This window comes from Pongo abelii, chromosome 17, assembly GCF_028885655.2.
Source record: "Pongo abelii isolate AG06213 chromosome 17, NHGRI_mPonAbe1-v2.0_pri, whole genome shotgun sequence".
In the NCBI taxonomy this organism is placed as follows: domain Eukaryota; kingdom Metazoa; phylum Chordata; class Mammalia; order Primates; family Hominidae; genus Pongo; species Pongo abelii.
The window spans coordinates 26,054,269-26,079,369 of NC_072002.2; the positions used below are offsets into that span (position 1 = coordinate 26,054,269).

At 45.3% G+C, this 25,101-nt stretch overlaps 1 long non-coding RNA gene across 2 annotated transcripts; it reads left to right on the forward strand.

Moving 5' to 3' along the window:
- Positions 1–4,654: 4,654 nt before the first annotated feature.
- LOC129051506 (uncharacterized) lies at positions 4,655–20,573 on the forward strand. Of its 2 annotated transcripts, XR_008515831.2 has the most exons (4): positions 4,655–4,888; positions 9,316–9,495; positions 15,744–15,903; positions 20,253–20,573. It is a non-coding gene; the product is annotated as an uncharacterized LOC129051506 (long non-coding RNA). The 2 variants fall into 2 exon arrangements; XR_008515830.2 differs by lacking the exon at positions 4,655–4,888 and having other exon boundaries at positions 9,027–9,495.
- Positions 20,574–25,101: the final 4,528 nt, after the last annotated feature.

The following is a 25,101-nucleotide window of genomic DNA, read 5'->3' on the forward strand; positions in this document are numbered from 1 at the left end:
AGAGGGCACACAGCTAGTTAGTCCCAGGAAACCTCTTACCTAGCATCACCCACCTGAGACCATGGAACTCCACACTCACTGGAGAAGTGAGGAACAGAAGCAGACAAGTGTGGACAGGCAGTAGAGTTGACTCTGCAGGCTTGGGCCATTCAAACCCTGCACATCTAAGAGAAAGGTCTGGCCTTTGCCTGGTTCCTGGGAGATAACCTCTAAGCCGTTGGAATATTCTGCCTGATAGGGGGGTCTTTGCTCATCTCAGGCCTTGGGCCACACTGGCTAGTCTAGCCTAACAGTGTTATCTATGGTGGGACCTTGGGCCACACTGTTTGGCCTCTGGAGAGGCTGAAATCCAAATAGCTAAGGTCAGTAACGAGGCACTCATGCCTGAAAGCCTAACCCCAGCAAAATCCCTGGACACGGAGGCTTATGGAAACTTCCCTGGTTGGCAATACTTTGTACATCTTGTCCACAAGATTCCTGGGGAATTGAGCACTGTCTGCATGACTCCAGTGAGAGTAAAAACAGGAAGCTCAGCCATTCTCTGGGCTCTGGCCTGTGCATCTTTTTCCTTTGACAACAGTCTGTATCCTTTTACTGCAACAAACCATAACTACGAGCACAGTGGCTCTTCTGAGTTCCAGCAGTCCTTCCAGTGGATCACAGAATTTGAGCTTTGTCTTGGGGACACCTGGCTAAGTGGGGAAGCAAGGATCTGCCCCCTCAGCATGGGGACGAAAGCTCTGGAATCTGGATGCTGCAGTTCGGTTTGGGACCACCTGCCTCCTGCGTCAGCAGTGGGCTCCTCTCTTCCTCCCTCCTTTCCCCCTCCCTGTCATGCCTAGGTTGTCCCAGTGTCAGGCCAGAAGCAGCCCTCTAGGGTGACTTTCCTAAGAATAATCATTTTTCAAAAGGGCTAGGAAAGACAGGAAGCCTGCCTTTCTTGCAGCATATTTGGTTTCACTCAGGAAATGGACTAAATTGAATTTAGAGGACATATATTTGATTGTTGAGTCAAACTCTGACCCAGGTATTTATTGGAAACATGGTATTTATTTCCCTGCTCTTTGTTAGAGGGTGCGGGGGGAGAACTGGCTCTGACTGTACAGGCATAGAGAGGATTCAGAGGCTCTTACACCACTGGCATTTTGGCAACCCATACCAAGACGATGTGAGTACTAACCTGCAACCTCAAGCTGTGATATTTATATGGCATGACTGATATTACTCCTGGGTAACATCTAAAAACAAGCTAAGATATCTGTGTGATCTGAACCTCACCCAGCAATTTCCTTGGCTGGAACAAGGAGGGAAATGAGGAATGAGGGGAAGGAGTTTGGTGGGTAGAGGAGAATGAGGATTGGGCAGGGGTTGGAAGGGGATGGCAGGGAAGTAAGAAAGATGAAAGGGCCAGGAGTGGTGGGACCTGTAGTCCCAGCTACTCGGGAGGCTGAGGAAGAAGGTTTGCTTGAGCCTAAGAATTCGAGGCCAGCCTGGGCAATGTAGCAAGATCCCTGTCTCAAAAAAAATGAAGAAAGAAAGGTGGAAGGGAGGGAAGGGGGAGGAAGCTGTGACCCATCAGGTGAGTTTGGAAAATGGTTTCTCAACCAGTTTATTGATTTCAATTCACTTAGATGCTAAATAAAAGTGTTATGTTTTTGTTCTTGGACAAGTTTATTCTTTGGGGACACATTTTTCCCTTTTAAAATTCCATTTCCTTTTCAAAACACAAGGTTTTTCCAGACAACGTTTGTTTTCATGGGATCCCAGCGCTCTGGGGAGTCTCTCCCTTTCCTCCATCCAGCTGCCTCCTGCCCTTCTTTGGGCCTTGGCTTAGATGTCACCTTCTCTTTTTTTTTTTTTTTTTGTATTTCTGTCTGTTTCTTTTTTTTTTTTTTTATTATTATACTTTAAGTTTTAGGGTACATGTGCACAATGTGCAGGTTAGTTACATATGTATACATGTGCCATGCTGGTGTGCTGCACCCATTAACTCGTCATTTAGCATTAGGTATATCTCCTAAAGCTATCCCTCCCCCCCACCCCACCCCACAACAGTCCCCAGAGTGTGATGTTCCCCTTCCTGCGTCCATGTTCTCATTGTTCAATTCCCATCTATGAGTGAGAACATGCGGTGTTTGGTTTTTTGTCCTTGAGATAGTTTACTGAGAATGATGATTTCCAATTTCATCCATGTCCCTACAAAGGACATGAACTCATCATTTTTTATGGCTGCATAGTATTCCATGGTGTATATGTGCCACATTTTCTTAATCCAGTCTATCATTGTTGGACATTTGGGTTGGTTCCAAGTCTTTGCTATTGTGAAAAGTGCCGCAATAAACATACGTGTGCATGAGATGTCACCTTCTCTTTGGAGACCTGCCCCAACTCCAAGTCTTGGCTAGCTTGCCATCTGTGGTGGCTTTACAATGTGTCAGTGTGGCAAGGCAGAACTGCATTTTCCAGAATTCCCTTCCCTCGACGTTTCCAGTCAGCGTCAGCACTGAAGAGATTCTTGCAAAAGGGAGGCAGCCGAGACAGAGCAGCAGCCATTCCTGGGACTGCCACAGGCAGTCTCACACCCACGGGCTCTCCTCCTGGGTATGAGGCCCGGGCTGGGCCTGCCATTCCACCCTGCCGGGGGCCTCCTTCAGCATCTCTGACTCTGGGGCCAGGTGTGTGTATTTTGGTCCATGACAAAGAACGCTGGCTCATGCCTGACACCCACATCAAGGACAAAAGCAGTAAGGTGGACGTGGACGCCAGTCCCTCCTTGTGGGCTCCAGTTCATGCTGTGGGTTCCAGCATGCTCTACATCTCCCCAGTCTGCAGCTGTCTTTGCTTCCCCAACTGCCTGCCCCATGGACATTAGGCTGCAGCCTCAGACGTGAAGATAACAGCCTTACAGTGATCACATAAGGCCAATCCCTGTCACAGTTCTATTGAAACCTCTTTGTCTGTCTTTCCCTTTCTCTATCCATTCACCCACCCACCCACCTACCCACCTACCCCACCTACCTATCTGCTTATCTCCCAGGAGTTCTCCTTCCCTGAATGAACCATCCTGATTGCTGCCTGAGCTCTCCAAGCTTTCCTCATTTTAACCTTTACAACACCAGACTTTGATTTCCTGTAATTCTCAAATGTTCCCCAAGCTCTTCAGCCTTCCCTTAGTGTGACATTCTACGTACTTGTCTGAGGGCAGCACTTCATGAAGGCAGGAACTATCCTTGGCTTGTTCTCAGTGTAGTCCCTGGGCTAACATAGTCCCAGTCCCTGGCATATAACAGACACTCAATAAATATTTGATGCATGAAACATTGAATAAGTTTTGTTTCTGTTGAATCCTTTTTCCCCCTGTTTGGTAGGAATTTCTTTTAATAGGATCTGGAAAATAGGCCTATTTCTTGTGCACACACAGGGTAACAAAGGTCAATGTGCAGCAGTAAGCCAGAAGTATGCATTTGGTTCTGGAATCCTCTGGCAAACTAAAATGGTTTAAATCATTTTATTGTGCTGGAATCACATGCATAAATGATTCCCATGCTTTACTTTTGGTTAAGTGCACACGTGCACACACTGTTCTGTCCATTTTGCTCTCTCCATTTTCTTTTTGAGACAGGGTCTTGCTCTGTTGCCCAGGCTTGAGTGCAGTGGTGCGATCACAGCTTACCGTAGCCTTGAACTCCTGGTCTCCAGCAATCCTGTCACCTCAGCCTCCTGAGTAGCTGGGACTAGAGTTATGCACCACTATGCCTGGCTAATTTTTTATTTCTTTTTCTTTTTCTTTCTTTCTTTCTTTTTTTTTTTTTTTGTAGAGATGGGGTCTCACTATGTTGCCCAGGCTGGTCTTCAATTCCTGGGCTCAAACGATCTGCCCACCTTGGCCTCCCAAAGTGTTGAGATTACAGTGTGAGCCACTGCACCCGGCCTGCTCGCTCCGTTTCTTAAGTGTGTTATAGAGGATGAGTCTAGCCTCATCCTGTTCATTCTGTTTCTTAAGTGTATTGTAGAGGATGCGTCTAGGTAGGCAAGTCAAAGTTTAGGTATCATGAGCCACTGAAGCCTGACTTCCCCCACTGTGTGGCCTCACTCAGGCTACTTGAGCTCTCACTTTCCACCTCTACAAAATTAGCAGGTAGAACTAGTAGATTTCTAATCTAGCTTAAGACTTCCTGGTTCTGCCCTCAGAAAGTTTCTATTTATTTCTTCAGGCTGGCTTCTTCTACCTGCCGGCCTTGCAGAAGATCATCTCGTGACCACCTAGCAGAATAACATCATGTGAGAAAAATACTTTGTGTTCACAAATAAAAGAGGGTATTTAAGGGAAAAATCTAAATTTCTGCCCTTGTGAGTTTTCTTTTTTTAATTGCAGTAAAATATACATACCATAAAAGTTATCATTTTAATCATTTTAAGTACACAGTTCAGTGGCATTAAGTATATCCAGATTATCATACAACCAACACTATCGTCCATGTCCAGAAATTTTTCATCATCCCAAACACAAACTCTGCACCCACTAAACACTAACTCCCCATTCCCCCTCCCCCAGTCCTAACATCATTGTTCTACTTCCCATTGCTATGAATTTGACACTCTCAGGATCTCATATGAATGGAATCATACAGTATTTTTCTTTTTATAACTGGATTATTGCTCTTAGCATAATGTCTTCAAGGTTCAACTATGTTATAACCTGTGTCTGAATTTCCTTCCTTTTTGAGGCCGAATCATATTCTCTTTTGTGGACACATCGTGTTCTGTTTATCCATCCATTCACCCATTGATAGATCCCTGAGTTGCTTCCGCCTTCTGGCTACTGTGAACAAAGCTGCTATGAACATGAGTGTGCAAATGTCTGAATTCCTGCTTTCAGTTCTCTTGGGTAAGTACTCAGAAGTTAGATTGCTGGATCATATGGTAATTCTGTGTTTAATTTTTTTACGGAACTGCCATACCGTTTCTCACAGCAGCTAGACCAGTTTACATTCCTATCAGCGATATATGAGGGCTCCCATTTCTTAATATTCTCACCAAAACTTATTATTTTCTGTTTGCTTGATTTTCAGAGACAGCATCTCCCTTTGTCACCCAGGCTGGAGTACAGTGGTGTGATCATAGCTCACCGCAGCCTCAAACTCCTGGGCTTAAGTAATCCTCCTACTTCAGCCTCCCAAGTAGGTGGAACTATAGGCACACACCACCATGCTCAGCTGATTTTTAATTTTTTTGTAGAGACAGGGCCTTGCTATGTTGCTCAGGCTGGTCTTGAACTCCTGGCCACAAGCCATCCTCCTGCTTTAGCTTCCCAAAATGCTGGGATTACAACTGTGAGCCACTGCACCCAGCCTCTGTTTTTTTGATTATGGACATCCCAATGGATATGAAGTGAGTTTTTTCTTTTTAAATTCTGTGATATTTCTACATTTCTAGAGACATGAGCAAAGCTGGGAAGTTAAGGTCAGGAGAGCCATGGCTCTCTGGAGTCCCAACTGCCCATTAGAGAGGCTCGCCTTGCATCTACTTTAGACTTTAGACTGGTTGTAGCTTCCAGTTTTCATCTTTGCTAGAACAACCTTCTTAGTCATTGTGTGAGCCATGGCAGCTGTTCATGCAGTAGATTCCGGATAAAAGATAGATGCTCTATTCTCAGAAAATGAATTTGAAAATCAAATTCATTTATATTTATATTTCAGTAGAATCAATGATATCAACCCCTCTGTTTCGGAGGCTCATGCTGGCCTTAATCCTCCTGCAAGGGTATATGATTTGCACAACCTATTTCTTTCTACATTCATTTCAAATTTAAATGAATATGCTGAATGCCTACTTTGAGCCAAGCACTATGCTAGATGCTGCTGTATATATTATCTGAAGGAATTCTCTCATTAAAGGATGGTTATTCTCATCTATAAGAGAGGAGAATGATATTCAAGTTTGTTGTTTCTCAGAATATGAGCGCCTACATCAGAATTCTTTGGGAAGTATGTATTACAAATTGGGCACCAGGACCCCCTCAGATTTTCACAGGTGCCCCAGTAACTCTTGTGCACTTGGAAGTGTGAAAACTATGGCTCAACTGGTAAGTGGGGGCTGGACTGGAGCCCCGGTCCTTTCCTGAGCCTCTTCCCCTGATGTGGGGTGCCGCTAGCAGTGCTTGATGGGATAAGGGGTTGTTGACAGATGCTTAGAAAAGCAGTCGCTTTGCAAGGGCAGGAGAGGACACTGCTGAGATGCTGCCACAGAGAAAACTGCATGGTGAGGGGGCTGGGATCAGAGCCAGGCAATCTGAGGGTGGTGGGGACATTGTAACTGCTGTTGCAGCCACGAAGTTTCATGGAAGAGCATTGATGGGGGGAGCTTGGGAGGGTCTTGGGGTGAGAGTTCAAGTAGGCAGTCTTGTTGCACCATCAGAGGACTGTGGTGTCCCAGCCTGTACAGGTCCCTCTGGAGAGAAAGCTTCTCTTCCAAAGGTTGTAACTTACCCTTCCTAGGTGAATGTTTGCAGATTTGTTTTCTTAATTCAATGCCTCCCTAATACATAACACTCAGGGTACTTGTAGTGTGCACATGCCCTGCTGCTCAGTCAGGTAGATTTTTCTAGGTTTTTGGGAAGGGTTAGACCCAAATAGGCTGGGCAATCCCCTGCCTAGCAACCCACACTCATGTACGAGGTGTAGCCCCTGAGTGCTGCATGCAGTTCCATGATTGGGTCTGAAAACAGGCCTGGAATTGATGATGGTGCCAGTGGGAGCTGGAATATCAATCATGTTCATTAACAGGAAGTTGGGATCCTAATTTTTAAAATACTTTTTATTGTGATAAAACGTCTATAACATAAAATTTACCATTTTGACCATTTTTAAGTGCACAGTTCAACGGCATTAAGAACATTTACATTGTCACATGACCATCACCACTAGCCATTTCTAGAATTTCTTCATCATCCCAAACTGAAACTTTGTGCTCATTAAACAATAGTTCCTATTCCTTTCTCCCCCTACCCACTGGTAACCATCATTCTACTGGCTGTCTCTATGTATCTGACTACTCAATGGACCTCCTCTAAGTGAAATCAAATAATGGTTGTCCTTTGGTGTCTGGCTTAATTCACTTAATATAAAGTCTTCAAAGTTCATCTATGTCACAGCATGTATCACAATTTCATCCCTTCCTGAGGCTGAACAATATTCTGTTGTATGGCTAAATCACATTTTGTTTATCCATGTATCCATCAATGGGCATTTGGGTTGTTCCTACCTTTTGGTTATTGTGAATAATGCTGCTATGAACATTGGTTTGCAAGTATCTGTTTGAGTTTTTGCTCTCTTTCTTTTTTAAAAAGTTACTTATTTATTTATTATTATTTTTGAGATAGGGTCTCACTCTGTTTCCCAGGCTAGAGTGCAGTGGTGGGATCATAGCTCACTGCAGCCTTGAACTCCTGGGCTCAAATGACCCTTCTGCCTCAGCCTCCCAAGTAGCGGGGACTACAGGTGCATGCCACCATGCCAGGCTCCTGCTTTCAATTCTTCTTTTTTTTTTTTTTTGAAATGGAGTCTTGCTCTGTCTCCCAGGCTCATCCCAACACAGGAATCACAGAAGCAGATTTTGAGTAATGAGCGAGATGTTGATTTGTGGAGAATAAGGGAAAAAGGAACTCCACATAGAAGAAATAGCAAAGCAAAGGGAAAGAGTCATAAAAGTGAATAGCATTGCCAGTAACCACAAGTAAGACGGTGTGGCCAGTGTAGGTTTCACTGGTCAATGTCATGAGAAAACCAACAAGGTGGTTTGGGACTAGGTCATGGAAAGTTTTGAACATGAAGCTAAGGAAATCTTAATATTTTAAAACCTGCACCTTTTATTTCCAAATTATATAGGAAAGTAGGGGATTTACTTATATTTAAACACAATTTGGCAATTGTAGAGTACACTGTCATAAAAGTTTAAGCCTGATGCTTTTTACTTGGGTAAAAATGATATTTAAATGACAGTAAGAAATTTTTAAAAACATTTCTTACATATTCATCTATCCATTGTGAGTCTGTGTGTATGTGTGTGTGTGTGCGTGTGTGTGCGTGTGTGTGTGTGCATGTGTGTGGTGTGTGTGTGCAGTGTCTGTGTGTGTCTATCTGTGGGGGACATGCGGTGTGCATGTGTCTGGTGTCCATATCTGCATGTGTGGTGTGGTATATGTGTGTGTAGTTTGTGTGTGTGTGTATGGTATAATGTAATGTGTGTGTCTGTGTGTGTGTGGTGGGTGGGTGTGGTATGGTGTGAGGTATGTGTTTGGTGTCTGTGTGTGTCTGTGTGTGTGTGTGGTGGGCATGTGTGCAATATCTGTGTGTGTGGTGTGTGTGGTGTCTGTGTGTGGTATGGTGTGGGGTGTGTGTGTGGTGTCAGTGTGTGGTATGGTGTGGGGTACGTGTTTGGTGTGTGTGTGGTGTCTGTGTGTGGTATGGTGTGGGGTATGTGTCTGGTATTTGTGTGTCTGTCTCTGTGAAGTGTGTGTGTATGTGATGTGTGTGTGCTGTGTGTGAGTTTGGTGTCTGTACATTCCTATGTGTGGTGTATTGTGTGTGTGTGTGAGTGTTTGTGTGTGCGTGTGGCAGCTATGGGAAGGTGTCTCTCAGATCTCCAACTGCAGGGAGTGTGACTGAGCCAGTAGCCCAGCTGCTGCACTCTGAGATGCATTGCTGCATTCGCTCCAAGACCCTGCTTCCTGGACTGAGGGCTGCAGGACACTAAGGCAGCCTTCCCTTGCAGTCTGATGGGCAACCTTGGCTCAAGGATTGTGCAACATTCTTGTTGAGCTCCTGAGCACTGCAGAGCAGCCTGGAGCTTCCGTCTAAACTTCCTCCCTCCCTTCTCCTTTACTCATGGCCCAGGCTTGCCTTGCAGCCTGATGGCTCTTCCTGTCTCCTCAGCTCCTTCCTCACTGCCTCTCACAGGCCTTTCCCCTAATGAATTTCTGGCACAATCAATCCTGTCATGGCATCTGCTTCTGGGAGGACTCAGAATAACACAGTGGGGACAGGAATGGGTTGAGAAAGCAGGCACGGAGCTGGGATGTGGAACTGGCCCACCCACCCTAGCAGGTGAAGAGGTTGTGTCCTGGCTGGGAGCTGGGTCATTTCGAGTCCCTGGCCTAAGGCTAGAGATTTGACCAGTAGTGGCCTGGCAAATGTTCCGGGAGGGGATAATGTGGTGTGTGCCATGATGCAGGCATTTTAAGAATACGGGTGGAAAAATGCCTGCAAAAAAAGGCAGAGTGGGCTGGATCTCACTAAGCTGTTTTGATGCACACAGAGGAAGGAGAGACAAAGGCCTGTTCATGCAGGGCCCTGCGACAGCTGACAAAGAGGCCTCCATCTCCTGCAGAGGAAGAACAGACACACAGCTGAGAGGCAGGCTGAGGACCTGATTGTTAGAATCATGGAGCTCCAGAGAGGTTTAAATGCTCGGCCAAGGCAGGTCTGTTACGCAAAGGTAAGGGCCCTTGTGGAGAAAACCTAGGATCCTAAATATGGGACAGGGCTGTGTAGGTCCTGGCTACCAGATTGCCTCTGAAGATCTGGACTGTACACCCTGCTCAACCCCCTGGGCTTGTGGAGCTGGCTCACCCCTTCCTAGGAAGGCCTAGTGTTCCCACTAAGCTGGCAGATGCTTGCAGATTCCCTGCACCCACCAAGGCAGCAAGTGCCCCCTGAGGAGCCATGCCTCCTCTCCTCCTGACTTCAGGGATGTGTATTAGCAAAGACATTCAGTGTTAGAAGAGAAGGTGAAGGAATGGAGTCTGATTGTGAGACCTGCTCCTGTGTTAGACAATGCTGGGAGCAATACTTCGCTACCTGCTCCATTAAATTCTTGCTCTTGGAAGATAACACTGTGAACCAATTAAAGTAGCTTCTTACAAAAACTATCAGCTTGCTCATAAAGGCTCACTTCAAGACCCTCATCTCAGCGGGGCACAGTGACTCACACCTGTAGTATCAGCACTTCGGGAGGCCGGGATGGGAGGACTATTTGAGGCCAGGAGTTCAAGACTAGCCTGGGCAACATAGTGAGAACCCATCTCTACAAAAATAAAAACTAAAAAATTAGCTGGATGTGGTGCCACGCCTGTAATCCTAGGTACTCAGTAGACAGAGGCAGAAAGATAGCATGAGCCCAGGAGTTCGAGGCTGCAGTGGGCTATGATGGCACCACTGTATTCCAGCCTAGGTGAGAGAGTGAGACTCTGTTTCAAAACAAACCAGAACAGAAGTCCCTCACCTCCTTGTGTTCACCTCTTCAAGCCTATTATATCTTAATTTTGCCCAATCTCATCTCATTTCTTGCCTTGCAAGACATGCCTTAAAATCACATAATCTGGGCTATAACACCCTCCAACACCCTTTCTTAATTTCTCTGTTTTGAGACACTTATAAGACTCTGACACTGTAGTATTCTCCCTTACTGCTATAGGTCTAATATACTTAGATTCGCTTGATCAACAGATTTTTCTGGTGGTCCCTTTGGACAAACAATAATTAACACAAAATAGACATGGATCATAGTAATATAGAATAAATTTAGCAAACTAGACATTCTCACTATAGTGCTGACCTGTTCTACCTGTGGTGTGTCTGGCCTGAGTCAGTTCTGATCCACCCACTTTCTCAACAGGGAAAATGTAAGACACATATAAGAAATGCATATCAGTCTGAGACCGCAATGTAATCCTGAAATATATAAATGAATGCTCTTTGCATTTCAAGTTTAAAGAAACAGTTTTTGCCTCACCCGAAGGAGGAAATAATGATCTTTTTCTTCCTGTAAGGGTTCTTGGTTAACTCTACCCTGTTTGTTTTACTTAAAATGTTACATACTTTGCATTTATTCAGTTGATTAAGATTTATCTTGCTTAGTTAATGACTAACTTTTGGCTGGCCTTTCTAGGTTCTGAAATAGTTGTCAGGTCTGTTTGCACGTATTAGAGATATGAAGAATGGTATCTAGTACACCTAGGCTATTTGAGCACTTAGAGGAAAGATCAGATTTTGACAGGAATGCCCCTGTTAATGGATCCAGACTTTGGCCCCACTAACAAGAGGCTTCATTGTTCAAATTGGTCATTTGGGAATTATTGTAATTACTCTGGCAAATGAAGGAAATAAACCTATCAAAAGACTTTATTTATTTGTTGCTGTTATTTATGATTTTAAAATGTATTTCTATGGGTTTTAAAATATGTTCATGCTGGAATAGGTGTTAAAACAGACATAATAACTTTTCCCACATACTGCTCCTGTCTCAAATATAAATTCTGCGCAAACATATGCAAATTATGCACAAATTCTACTCCCTGCTCTGTAGATACTCCCTAAAAATTGAGTACAAATCAAGGGTTCACAAATCTGGTTTTTGTTCCCCTTACTTTCCTTTATAATTTCTAGTCTCAGGCCAGGCATGGTGGCTCACTCCTGTAATCCCAGCACTTTGGGAGGCTGAGGCAAGAGGATCACTTTAGGCCAGGAGTTCGAGACCAACCTGGGCAACATGATGAAACCCCGTCTCTACCAAAAATGCAAAAATTAGCGAGGTGTGGTGGTGTGCACCTGTGATCCCAGCTACTTGGGTGGCTGAGGCATGAGAATTGCTTGAGCCCGGGAGGCAGAGGTTGAAGTGAGCCAAGGTCACGCCATTGCACTCCAGCTTGGGCGACAGAGTGAGACTCTGTCTCAAAAAAAGAAAAAGATGTCTAGTCTTGTCATCATTTCTAATAAGAAACATGTCCTGAGCATTTGCCATTTATTATCTGCTGACTCCATCCCAGAGAGTCTGTAATGTAGTTACCTGGTCCTAGCCCTCATTGCACATGAGATGGTAATTGTAGTTCAAAAGAGTAGGTGACCAGTGCCAGCTGAGTAGCCGGTCAATAAGGGTCTTAATGCTAATTGCTAACCCTTGAGCTTTGAATATTTGTCTCTTTCCTGCTGACCCAAGGCTTTCTGCCAAGTAGCTAATCTGTAAACATATGCTTAAATGTACTCAAGGCGTTCCTATTGTTAAAGCACTATTTTGATTGTGCTTTTGATTCCCTGATCAAAATTTTCCATTGACTACTGAGAAAAGTCCAAAGCACTTAAGCTGAAATGTCCAGCTTTCTAAAGTCAGATCTCTATTTACCCTTCCAGCCTTTCTTCTGCTATTCTCCGGTGCACTCCAGAAATTCCAATCACAAAGAGCTACTCAATACTCCCTGCAGTGCTGGCATTGCTCGGCCTAGCCCTTGCTTATCTCTTTCAATGTTTCAGCACCATCCTCCCTCCCCTGAGAGGCCTGGTCAGGTGAAATGTTTAGGAAGAACCAGCCTGCAATAAGGTGAGGACAGGGAAGGCGGTGGATCCTGCGCTTCAGTTGGGATGGAATAATTAACATAAAAATGCATCACTCTTGAAGATCTTTCTCTGTTTTCTTACTTTCAGTTAACATCTTTTTTTTTTTTTTTTTTTTTTTTTTGAGATTGAGACAGTCTCACTGTCACCCAGGCTGGAGTGCAGTGGCACAATCTCAACTCAACCTCTACCTCCAAGGTTCAAGCTATCCTCGTGCCTTAGCCTCCTGAGTAGCTAGGATAACAGGCACGTGCCACCCCGCCTGGCTAATTTTTGTATTTTAAGTAGAGATGGGATTTGTCCATGTTGGCCAGGGTAGTCTTGAACTCCTGGTCTCAAACCATCCACCCAGCTTGGCCTCCCAATGTGCTAGGATTACAAGTGTGAGCCATCACGCCCAGCCTGGTTAACATCTTTTTATCATGATTTTCACAAGGGTCGTGTAAGCATACCTTCAAAACTGATGGGGTGTGCTCAGGGAGAGTGCCTGCTCCTCTCACCTCCCTCCCTGCAGCACCACCTGCTGTGTTCAGCCTGCTCTGTCTCGGCTTATGGATGGCCCACCCTTCTTAGTCCCAGCTCCTGCCCCCACTGGAGTCCCATGGACTTCCTTTGTAACCAGTGGTACGGTAATGAGGTTCTTCACACATACAAATATTCTCTAAATATTTCGGTTCCTCCCTCAGCTGTTCTTTGGGAGCTGGGATTCTGCTTTATAATCATCTGTGCCTCTTCATCTTCTAGCACAGGTCTTTGCCTGTGGTACATGTCACTGAATCCATCAAATAAAAGCAACCAAAGAGCAAAATATTTTTGCAATCTGAAGAATATACTTACAATGAGAAACATCACTTGTAGCTGCCTGTGGTATATGGCAAACACTGTTGAAACAGAGCCACATATATGGATGGTCAAAATGCTTTCCTGTTTGTCACCCTGTCTGTCTCCATTTTTACCTAAGTCTGGAAGAAGGCAAGTGTCCACTTTGATCCCATTTCATCTGGGCAGTGGTAGAAGTAGCCTATAATTCATGCAGTAGGTTGTTTTGTCTGTATAGTGCCAAATAATTGATATCACTTGTTGTTGTTTTTAATTATTGAGTTGACTTCAGCAAACAGTAGTTTGGGTATCTCAAAACAGCTTGAATCTGACCAAAGAAAAAGAGTTACCGAAAAACAAAGAAATTTCATGTAGTGTATGAGGTTTTATCTTTGAGCAGGGAAGTTCTCAAGATTTCAAGGCAAAAGCACAGAAGAGTAGGTGTAGAAATGTCAGCAGTACCAAATTCTTATCCTCATTCTGACCCTGAAGCTCTTGCGTCTTCATGAGAAGAGTTTTTTCTTTTGTTGAGTCTCTTCTTTGCACAGGCAGTTGCTAGGAGGTCACTTTCTTCTGTCTCCTTTGCCCCCGAAAGGATGTTTTAGGAGGCCACATCATGATGATCTGGTCCTCCTGAAGAACAGGTCAGGACAACATTAAATGGTTTATTTGCTCCCTGAACCTGTGTTTGTTGCCTTGCAAGGCACTGGAAAACCAAAGACTGCCTTTCTGCTGCTCTGAGAAATTATTCTGTCTAGAAAACTTGATCACACACCCAAACAGGTGCCAAATGGAAAATAGCATGCCAGATGTCAACCCAAGCAGCGGAAAGTTGGCCAGGACACTATATCTCTCAATTTAAATGGTCCAAAATTTCACATTTATCCTGAATGGTCTTCTTATGCCGACTCTTCAGAGATCATAGAATCCTAGAGTGCTGAGCAAACAGATATCCTGCAGCTCATTGCATTCATCTTTCAGAAATCCAAACAGGTTAAATGATGTCTCCAGCAATTAATACCCAGTGGCAGATCCAGTTCTAGAAGAAACCTAAGGGAATCCAGGTGTTCTACCTGCAAACTGTGACCAAAAAAGTGATCTCTACTCATAATATACTTTGTGTTATTTCAGAGCCTAGGATGGCGACATTTTATTGCAGAAGCAATGACCCACTCCTAGCCAATTTCAGCAGATAACATGGAGACTTGAACAATCTAAATCTGTTGCAGAAAAATAGATAGTATTTGTCAAACACAGAAATGGGGGTGTTGAATATGCACTAAGTCAGACTCCAAATTTTTCACCCCAAACAGTTGGTTGAGAACAGTCACATGTTTTATAGTCATGTATCCCAGAACTGTCTGTTACAGCAACACCTTTAGATTCCTCACAGGCCAGGTGTGGAGGCTCATGCCTGTAATCCCAGCACTTTGGGAGGCTGTGACAGGAGGATTGCTTGAGCCCAGGAGTTTGAGACCAACCTGGGTAACATAGCAAGACTCCCTCTCTACAAAAAATTTAAAAATTAGCCAAGCATGGTGGTGTTCACCTGCAGTCTCAGCTACTCAGGAGGTTGAGGTGGGAGGATCACTTGAGCCTGGGAGGTTGAGGCTGCAGTGAGGAGTGATCACACCACTGCACTCCAGCCTGGGCAACAGAGCAAGACCCTGTCTCCAAAAAAACAAAAACAAAAACAAAAAACAACAAAAAACACTCTTTGCCTATCTTTAGGAGATTAACTACATGAGCAGGCTTTCATGAGCAGTTGAATTTCTTCCCTGGATTCATTGTGAGCAAGCTCCTTGGAGTTTGGTGAGCCTTTTAACTGTAAACCAAAAAAAATAACTGAGGCAAGTCTCAATCATTTTTAGAGGTTTATTTTACCAAGCTTGAAGACATGCCCGAGAGAAAAAAAAGGTACAGAAAACCACAGGAAACATCTGTGCTCCGTGATTTTTTCCCATAGAGGGTCTGGGGACTTCAATATTCAAAGGGAAAAAGAGCAGGCAGTAGGTGAAAGAGGAAGGAGGAAAAGAAAGGGAAAGAGTAGATAAAAGAGGCAAACAGTTGCATTCCTTTGAGTCTTTTGATCAGTGAAGCTACTTTTTTCATGTGAAAGGAGGGAGGAGAGGAATAGTCAATTATGCGTTTATCTTGTGCTCAGTTAATCTCCATTTTTACATAAGGTAAAATAAACATAGGAAGTAGAGGAAGCAGTTAGATATGCATTCCTCTCAGTTGAACAGAGGGATGATGACTTTTAGTTCTTGGTTTTTGTTCCTTTTCTGTAGAAGATTAGCTGTTAATTTATTAATACATTGTAGGGTGAAATTCAACAGAACTGTCTTAGGGTAAACATATTGGGGCTCACAAGAGATTTCCTTGTGAGGAAATCGTGAGGGAAGAATGTAGCCTTTTATCTTGTAGCTATCTATTTAGGAACAAAGTGGAAGGCAGGTTTGCCTGACCCAGTTCCCAGCTTAATGTTTCCCTTTGGCTTAGTGAGTTTGGGGTCCTGAAATTTTATTTTCCTTTCAGATGCCATGGGAAATGTAACAACTGTAGAAGCGAGATTTCGGAGCTGGGCCTCTCAAGACCCATTTGACTACAAGGTCAGAGAGAGAATGCTGGTCCTCATAGGCCTGTCCTGAGTCGGCTCTGGACACCTGGAGGCCACAACTGCAAGAGCGAGGGTGAGGTCAGTGACCAGAAGGAAGGTGTCACTAGGGAAAGAGCATGGAACCCTCAATTCCAACAGTAACCCTCAATTCCAACTGTAACCCTTACCAGCCCTGTTATGAACTGGATGCTTGTGTCCTCTGGAAATTTGTATGTTGAAATTCTAACCCCCAACGTGATGATCTTAGGAAGAGCATTTGGGGGTAAGTAGGTCATGAAGGTGGAGCCCTCACAAATGAGATGAACACCCTTGTAAGAAGAGACATGAGAACTTGCTCACTCTCAGCTCTTCACTGTGTGAAAATGCAATGAGAAGGCATCAATTGCAAACCCCAAAGTGGCCTGGAAAGCCCAAGATCAAGATGTTGGAATATCTGGGATCTGGTGAGGGCTGCTTCCTGGCCATCCCTGGATGTTATTTCCTTAGGACCCCAGTCTACTAGTGGTACCCTAAGCCCTTCACTCGGGCACCCCAAGTAGCCTTGCTATCACCTGATCCTCAGTAAAACCCCTATCCCCAAAAGTTAGGTGTTAGGAAAGATGTCTGATTGAATGGGTCCACACTCAATAGCTATTAGCTTCAGAGTCCTCTGGGAAATATGCATGTTTTGAAAAAAAGGTGCTCAATAACCAAGATGAATCTCAAATCAGTTGAATTTCAGACAAGATAAGAAGTTCAAAAGGCAGCGTTCAGAGAAGCCATCACGGGCCAGGAGTGACGGTTCACACTTATAATTCTAGGACTTTGGGAGGCCAACATGGGAGATCTACTTGAGGCCAGGAGTTCAAGACCAGCCTGGGCAACATAACGAGACTCCATCTCTATAAAAATTTAAAAATTTGGGTGCAGTGGCTCATGCCTGTAATCCCAGCACTTTGGGAGACTGAGGCGGGCAGATCACGAGGTCAGGATACCGAGACCATCCTGGCTAACACGGTGAAACCCCGTCTGTACTAAAAATACAAAAAAATTAGCTGGGCGTGGTGGTGGGCGCCTGTAGTCCTAGCTACTTGGGAGGCTGAGTCGGGAGAATGGCCTGAACCGGGGAGGCAGAGCTTGCAGTGAGAGGAGATAGCGCCACTGCACTCCAGCCTGGGCGACACAGCGAGACTCTGTCTCAAAACAAAACAAAAATTTAAAAATGTAAAAACAATTAGTCAGGCATGATGGTACACACCTGTGATCCTAGCTGCCCAGGAGACTGAGTCAGGAAGATCACTTGAGCCCAAGAGTCCGAGGCTGCAGTGAGCTATGATCATGCTGTGGCTAGAGCTATGATCACTCCAGCCTGAGCAACAGAGCCAGACCCTATCTCAAAAAAACAAAAACAAAAACAAAAACAAAAACCCTACAAAAACAGAGGAACCATCATGACAATTTCACTCACATCCATGTGAAGAGACCACCAAACAGGCTTTGTGTGAGCAACAAGGCTGTTTATTTCACCTGGGTGCAGGCGGGCTGAGTCCAAAAAGAGAGTCAGCAAAGGGAGATAGGGGTGGGGCCGTTTTATTGGATTTGGATAGGTAAAGGAAAATTACAGTCAAAGGGGGTTGTTCTCTGGCTGGCAGGGGCGGGGGTCACAAGCTCAGTGGGGGAGCTTTTGAGCCAGGATGAGCCAGGAGAAGGAATTTCACAAGGTAATGTCATCAGTTAAGGCAGGAACAGGCCATTTTCACTCCTTTTGTGATTCTTCAGTTACTTCAGGTCATCTGGATGTATATGTGCAGGTCACAGGAAATATGATGGCTTAGCTTGGGCTCTGAGGCCTGACGGACAGCAGATCCAGTCTTACCTCAGAGCCTAAAATATGTCATCAATCAGAATATTCTTGCTTTTCACATAGTCCTCTTCTTCTCATCCTTCTCTGAACACTGCATCACCCACCCCGCTTTGATTGCCAGGGCACAGTAGTTGGGCTCTGGCAGGTATAGTAAGAGAGTGCTTGCTGAGCCCTTTGATGGTAGGGGTCATATGAAATTCCTGGCTTTGCATGTCAGGAACTGTCCAGTCTTTCTTCCTCCGGGCAATCATTCCTCTGGGCAATCATTCTCCATCTTTTAGGAGACAGATATTCCAAATGATGTTATTGCTTGAGTATGGGTGGTCAAAGTCTCAAACCTCACCTTTTCCATCCTGAGATATGGTGTCTTCAGATTTTGAGGGCAATTAATGTACTTTATATGCATCTATATCCACCACAAGGTCTAGAATTTAGTACAGGCTCAAGTAAGTGGATGAAATACTAAAATCTAACAGATATTACTAGTGCTTCTCTCCACCATGCACATGAAAGACTACATGTCAAACCTCCCTGCCATTAAATGGGGTCATTTGAGTAGTCCTGGCCAATGGACTACAAGAAGTAATATGTGGCCCTGTTGGTCTGAACTATAGATGTGAGCTGTCTGTGCAGGCTCTTCTGTTGCCTAGGCCACTGGCCACATTACAGACAACAAAGCCTCATTTAGCCTGGGTTCCTGAGTGTCTATGTGGAGCAGACTACCCCCAATACCTGCTCACCTGTGCTGGAGAAATATCATGAACAAAAATTATACCTTTGTTGAAGGATTCCAGGTCCTGTTTGTTCTGCAGCATAACCTAGTCTGTCTTGACTAATACAGCCAATGGCCACTTAAAGGTAAAGGCAAAGAGGCTGCATATTTTGTAAAAATCATAAGTGCTCTTGAGGATATTTCGTTGTCTAAACTTTGGTTATTGTGAGGCTTCACTCTGTGAGTCACGAAGGATCTAAAGTTTAACAGCCCCTTGGAAGAAAGTTAGTCAATCTGCAGAGTCTTCCTGGCGTGAGCTGAAAGGCATGCTGCCCTGCAGTGATCGTGAGTCAGTTCCCTGGCTGCACCACCAGCTAGAAGAAGTCCAGATATCAAGGGGATATGCAGGACACTCTGACAACCGCTTCATGGCATCCTACTCACATCCTTGGAACAACATTCTCGATTGATCTGTGCATAAATGTTTGAAATGCATTTTATTTCATTTTTTGGTTTTGAAATAAGGAGTTGACATTTGCAGGAATGAGCACCATATGTGCCTTGTCATTTCTCCTCAGCAGGGCAAGGCTGTCCTACTGCATGATGCCATCTACTTTAGCAACCTCCTGGGAAACCTTGTTTTTCATCCATGGACAGCATTTGGCCAGAGACTGCAAGCAGAAGGGATAGAGATGGGAAGAGTCCATTTTCTGGCAGTGTCTCCAAATTCACCTCACCAAAAATTCCAATTATTTTTGGTTTCTGCGTTGGCAATGAATTTTGCTAGGATGGGTACCATATGTTCTGGTGTTTCTGAAACCATTCCAGTTTTTAATATTTTACTTGTCTCTGTAATACAGCAAAATGCCCCAGAAATTTCAATATTTTAGTGTGCAAACTACATGTATCCGACAACTTTTCACTCTAGGAAGCAATACAAAAATTCATTTTGAGAGCCTGTGCCTCAGTGTTTTGTTGAAACTAATGCACTTCACCTTCACATACCACAAACTATATGATGATATGGTTTATTTCTTTCCCAGCAAATTCTGGTCAAAAGGGCAGTGTATCAAGTTACCTTAGTCTGGAGTATCCATTTTAGAATGTGGTTCTCTCCCTGGGTCACTTAGTGCTGTAATCTGTTCTTTAACAGAAAAGTATCTGCCCAGTTTACCATTAATTAGCATATTTTAAGAGTTTTATGAGATGAATATTTCAGGCGTGAAATATCACTTCGCCTCTGAGCAGTTGGGTCGGAAGTGTGTGCTGCCTCTCATTTCTGTCCAGTGACTGGGTGTGTTCAGTGTTTCAGGCTGATGGTCCTGTCCGCTCCAGCACAATGCTTAACCCAGGAAGAGTAGGCCGTGGGGCTCAGTGCAGGGTCCAAAGTGCATAGTGAAGACCGACTGCTCATCGCCATCCTCTAGGGTTCTGTCCCAAGTGTCTGAAGTACTGTCATTAAAGATTCATCCTCAGGTTGAAAGCTTAAGCCCTGTGAAAAGCCAAGTGCCCCAGGGAACCCTTCATATTAAATCATGGACTGTGAACCCCTTGGTTTGAGTGCACTAACGAGCTCCTTCCCAAAGCACATCCTCTAAGAAGGAGCCCTGGAAAGAATGGAGCTGGGCCAAGGCAGGAGGGTTTTCCAGAGAAGAGTGGAGAAGGGCAGATGAGCAGGGCGGTGCAGGGGTGCAGCAGGATAGGACGGGGCTTCCAGGTGGAGAGTTTGTGGTCATGAAATGAGACTAAGGGAAAGGACCTTTGTTGAGCTCTTATTCCATGCCAGCGACTACACAAAATGGTTTCTATGTATTTTTATCTGCTTTAGTTTCCTGTGTCCCCTGGGAAGTAAAGTACATGTTTCCTTTACAGGTGAAGACAGCACCAGTCAAGGTGGTTAAGTGACTTCCTGTATGGCAGATGCAACTGACAGCAGTAACTTCAGCACACCCTGAGAATGACCCTGTGGTCTAAGAAGAATGTGTGTCTGGGAGTGGCCAACCCAGAGACTCACTCCTTATCTATGAGGGACATCCGAACCCCTGGTCCATTCCTTGGAACACAGGCGTACAGGGGATTGAAGCCTTTGTTTTGGTTTAAACAGAGGTTAATAGATGGAGGGTGGGAAGTGAAAATTGCCATATAAACTGCATGCTTTTTCAAACAATAGCAGTTCTCATGTCTAGCCCCCCGTTCCTGGACTGCCCTGTATGTGGGTCCTCAATCAACAGTCTCATCTACTAGCTCTGGGTCTCTTCTTCAGCCTCTCGGACAGGGCACCATCTCTATTGGAATCAACAGGGGTCCAGCACAACACTTCCCCAGAATCATACAGCTGGGGTGTAACGGAGCCGTGATCTGAACCCACGTCTACTTCTAAAACACTTACTGTCCCACCAACTAAATTGGCCTGGGCCTCTAAGTCAACTCTAATAGAGTTTGGATGAGTTGCTTCTCACTAGAACTATTGCTTCTTTCTAGAACTTCTGTCCCTGAAGGAGCAGAAGGGAAGCATTACCAGGCACCTGGAATTGTGTTGGCCGCTATCTTAGTCTGTTCCTGCTGCTATAACAAAATACCTGAGGCTGGGTCATTTATAAAGAACAGAAACTTACATCTCACAGTTCTGGAGGCTGGAAGTCCAAGGTTAAGGCACCAGCTGGTTCAGTATCTGGTGAGGGCTGTTCTCTGCTTCAGATGGTAAACCTACCACCACGTTGAGGATTAGGTTCCAACACCTGCATTTTGGAGGGAGGGACACAGTCATTCACACCATAGCACCACCTTCACATATCCCATACAATCCTCACATCAACCCAGCAAAGCAAGGGCTATTATCCTTATGTTTACTTATTGTATCCATTTTTTTATGCTGCATAACAAATTATCGTAAACTCAATGGCTTAAAACAACACACATTTATTATGTTTCTGTGGGGCAGGTGTCTGGGCACAGCCTAGTTGGGTCCTCAGCAAAACTGCAATCAGGGTCCTGACCAGGGCTGCGTTCTCATCTCGAGACTCCCACGGGTAAGGGTCTCCATCCAAACTCACCAAGGTTGTGGAAAGATGTAGACCTCATGGTAGCTTGCTTCTTCAAATCTTTCAAACAGACCAAGTCTTATATAACTGCATAATCCTGAGAGTCACACTGCATCACGTTGGTCATATTCTGTTCGTTAGGAGCAAGTCACAGGGGTCATGGGGCCACCTTAAAGTCTATGCAATACACATAAGCACGTGTGCAGAAACAACCTCAGCTAGATGCTCATTTCTTTCAGTGTAGTTAGATGTCATGACAGGATGGAGATGGCGTGATGCTGAGGAACCTTTGACTGTGGTGTTCCTTATGTGCATATCCTCTTCCAAGGCCTGGGGAGGGTCCCGTGGGTGGACCTAAGTTTTGTCCCTGAAGCTTGTGCATATATGCAAAATAACAAATATAAAAACTGCTAGTGCCCCTCCCAGGGCTTACAGGTGACAGGCCTTACAGCTTAGGTTTCTTAGTAAATCTGCTCCCTGTGGACGTGTCATCACCATTATTCAAATTTCCCTGGGGTATCGTTTAGTCTATTACAGGATCTGGAAAACAGCAATCATTCAAAAGATTGCACATCCCTAAGTCAGCAGAGGCACTCTCTCAGTGCGACCTCTTCTCCCGCAGTTTGCTTCCCCCACCTCCCCCCTCCCCTGCCACACTGGCTCTTGGTGCCATCTGGTTGGAAGTGGTGCCGTGGCCTCTGTTTCTCCCACTCCCTCAGCCCTCACCTTTCTGTTTTTTTCTCAAACCAGCTAGGCGTTCACAGAACCAACTCCCTAGCTCATTTTTTCTTAGTGTTGTACCCATCTGGCAAAAATCCCTTCCCGGATGAGACAAGAAGTATCATATATATGTGTGTCTGTGTGTTCATGTGTGGGGGTCTGTGTCTGTGTGTATGTGTGTATGTGTGTTTGTGTGTGTGTCTGTGTTTCTGTGTATGTGTGGGTGTGTGTCTGTGCATGTGTCTCTGTGTGTGTGTGTCTGTGTGTGTCCGTGTCTGTGTGTGTGTGTGTGTGTCTGTGTCTCTGTGTGTGTGTGTGTATACTTACTTTCTCTCTGCTCCAGGAGAGCCACACCCCAGCGCGCAGGTCCTGCCTTGCTCAGGGGGTGTGATGCTCCCCACTCGCTGTGTCTGTGGCCCCCCTCGCCCTCTCACTCTCCAGAGGACCCATCGCGCTGTCCCTCTCCTGGCTCTCAGCTGCCCGTTCCTCCTCCTCCCTCTCAGCTGATGACTGAACATCCCACTTCACAGAGAAAATAGAAGCTACCAGATGGCTGCGCCTGTCTTTCTCCTACCGTGTCTGCAAGTCCGCTTTCACCCTCTGCATCCTCGCCTTCCTCTGGGGAGAAGCGGCTAACTCCACACCAGGGTCACTCTCCACCTGCACTCTGGGCCTCCCGGCCCCCACCCCTGCTGCCTTCTCAGAAACCTCACTGTATGGATTAGCCCTTTTCCCCTTTGAATGATCTATTTTATCTTTATATCCACCCCCTCTCCCGGCAAAGGACTTTCTCATCGGTTTTTAGACATCTGGAAACCAAACCAATCAGAGTCAAAGGAGAGGAAGGGAAATTGACTCTGAGTTGTCCCTCCACACCCCTCACCCCTGCAGCTCCACCCTGTCTCTTTCCACCTCTACACAGCCAAGTTTCTGGAAACACTTGATGATAGGCACTGTCTTTGTTTTCTCATTTTATATTCATTCTTCAAGGACTCCACTTCTGTGATGCATTGGTTCAGCTTTGTTTAGGTGTCCTGCCATTACTAAATTCCGAAAAGGTTTGTTGTCTCTTTCAGCCTCGTCTGACACTGCCAGCCTAATCACTCCCTCCTTCAAACACTGGCCTTCCTTGTCTTCTGAGGAAGATACTGTGGGCTGACTCATTCAGCATTCATTCTATTCCTGCTTTGCATACCTTCCTGGCAGTGGAGAGAAAGCTAAAAAAGACATTTTCCATATTCCCTCTCCACTGTTTCCAGTTGAGGTTTCAATTCCACCCATCAGGCGCCCTCTCTGGGACTGTCATTTGAAACTGAGATGCTGGGCAGGGAGGCAGGGCTGGAGGCATCGCTTTTTGCTGCTGTGCATCGCAGCAGGGCAGGAAGGTTCTCCAGCCAAGAGCAGGGACGTAGCTTCCAGATCGATGACTCCCTGGTGATGGCAGAGGCAGCAGCTCCTCTGACACTTATTCCTGGAAGCTCAGCCTAGCCTCTGTGTCCTTGCTTTTCCCAACAATTCTATGAATTGCTAGTGACTTTAAATACATGTCTTTTATTTAAATTAGCTAGAGTGTATTCTGTTGTCTGAGACAGCATTGATCAAAGCAATGACCGTAACACAGCACTACCTTCCTCTTCTTGAGCCTCATGGCTCCTCCTCCTGTTGGTGGCTTTCCATCTGGCCATGTATTGAAGCAGTCCTCATGGCCCCGTCCTCACCTCCTTCCTTGTCTTCTTGTCTTTTCTCCTATGCTCAACATTCCTATCCACGTTCATGCTGCAGTCAGCACCTAGATAAAATGATGCAGGGATGCTACATCCAGCCAAACCACCTTTCTGTAAGCCACTCAATTTGTTAGGGCAGCAATAGAAAACTAATACATTGGTAGAAACTAAGTTTCTAAGAAACCAATGTATTAGTTTTCTATTGCTGCCCTAACAAATGGTCACTAGTTTAGTAGCTTAAAATGATATCCGTTATTATCTCACAGTTTTGTAGGTTCAAAGGGTGGGTGCAGTGAGGCTCAGCTGGGTCCACTGCCTAGAGTCTCACAAAGCTGAAATCAAGCTGTCAGCAGGGGAGCATTCCATTCAAGGCTCTGTGGGTGAATCTCTGCCAAGCTCACTCAGGTTGTTGGTAGAATTTGGTTCCTTGTGGCTGAAGGACTGAGGTCCCTGTTTCTTTGCTGGCTGTCAGCCGGGGCCTTTCACAGCCCCTTAAGGCCATCTGCATTCCTTGTCAACTTGCCCTTTTCTTCTTCAAACCACCAATGGTGTATTGAGTCTTTCTCATGCTGTGAATCTCTCTGGCTTCTCCATCTGCCTTTTTTTTTTTTTTGAAACGGAGTCTTCCCAGGCTGGAGTGCAGTGACGCAATCTCAGCTCACAGCAAGCTCTGCCTCCTGGGTTCACACCATTCTCCTGCTTCAGCCTCCCAAGTAGCTGGGACCACAGGTGCCTGCCACCATGCCTGGCTAATTTTTTGTATTTTTAATAGAGACAGGGTTTCACCATGTTGGCCAGGATGGTCTTGATCTCCTGACCTCATGATCTGCCCACCTCGGCCTCCCCAAGTGCTGGGATTACAGGTGTGAGCCACTGCGCCCGGCCTCCTTCTCCCTTTTTTTCTGATTGCAGTTGGAGAAAGTTCTTTGCTTTTTTGTGTTTTTGCTTTCTTTTTTTTTCAAGACAGAGTCTTACTCTGTCACCCAGGCTGGAGTGCAGTAGTGCAATCTTGTCTCACTGCAACCTCTGCCTCCTGGGTTCAAGGGATTCTTGTGCCTTAGCCTCCCAAGTAACTGGGATTACAGGTGCCCAGCACCACAGTCAGCTAATTTCTGTATTTTTAGTACAGATGGGGTTTTGTCATGTTGGCCAGGCTGGTCTTGAGCTCCTGGCCTCAAGCGATCCTCCTGCCTTAGCCTCCCAAATTGCTGGGATTACAGGTGTCAGTCATGGTGC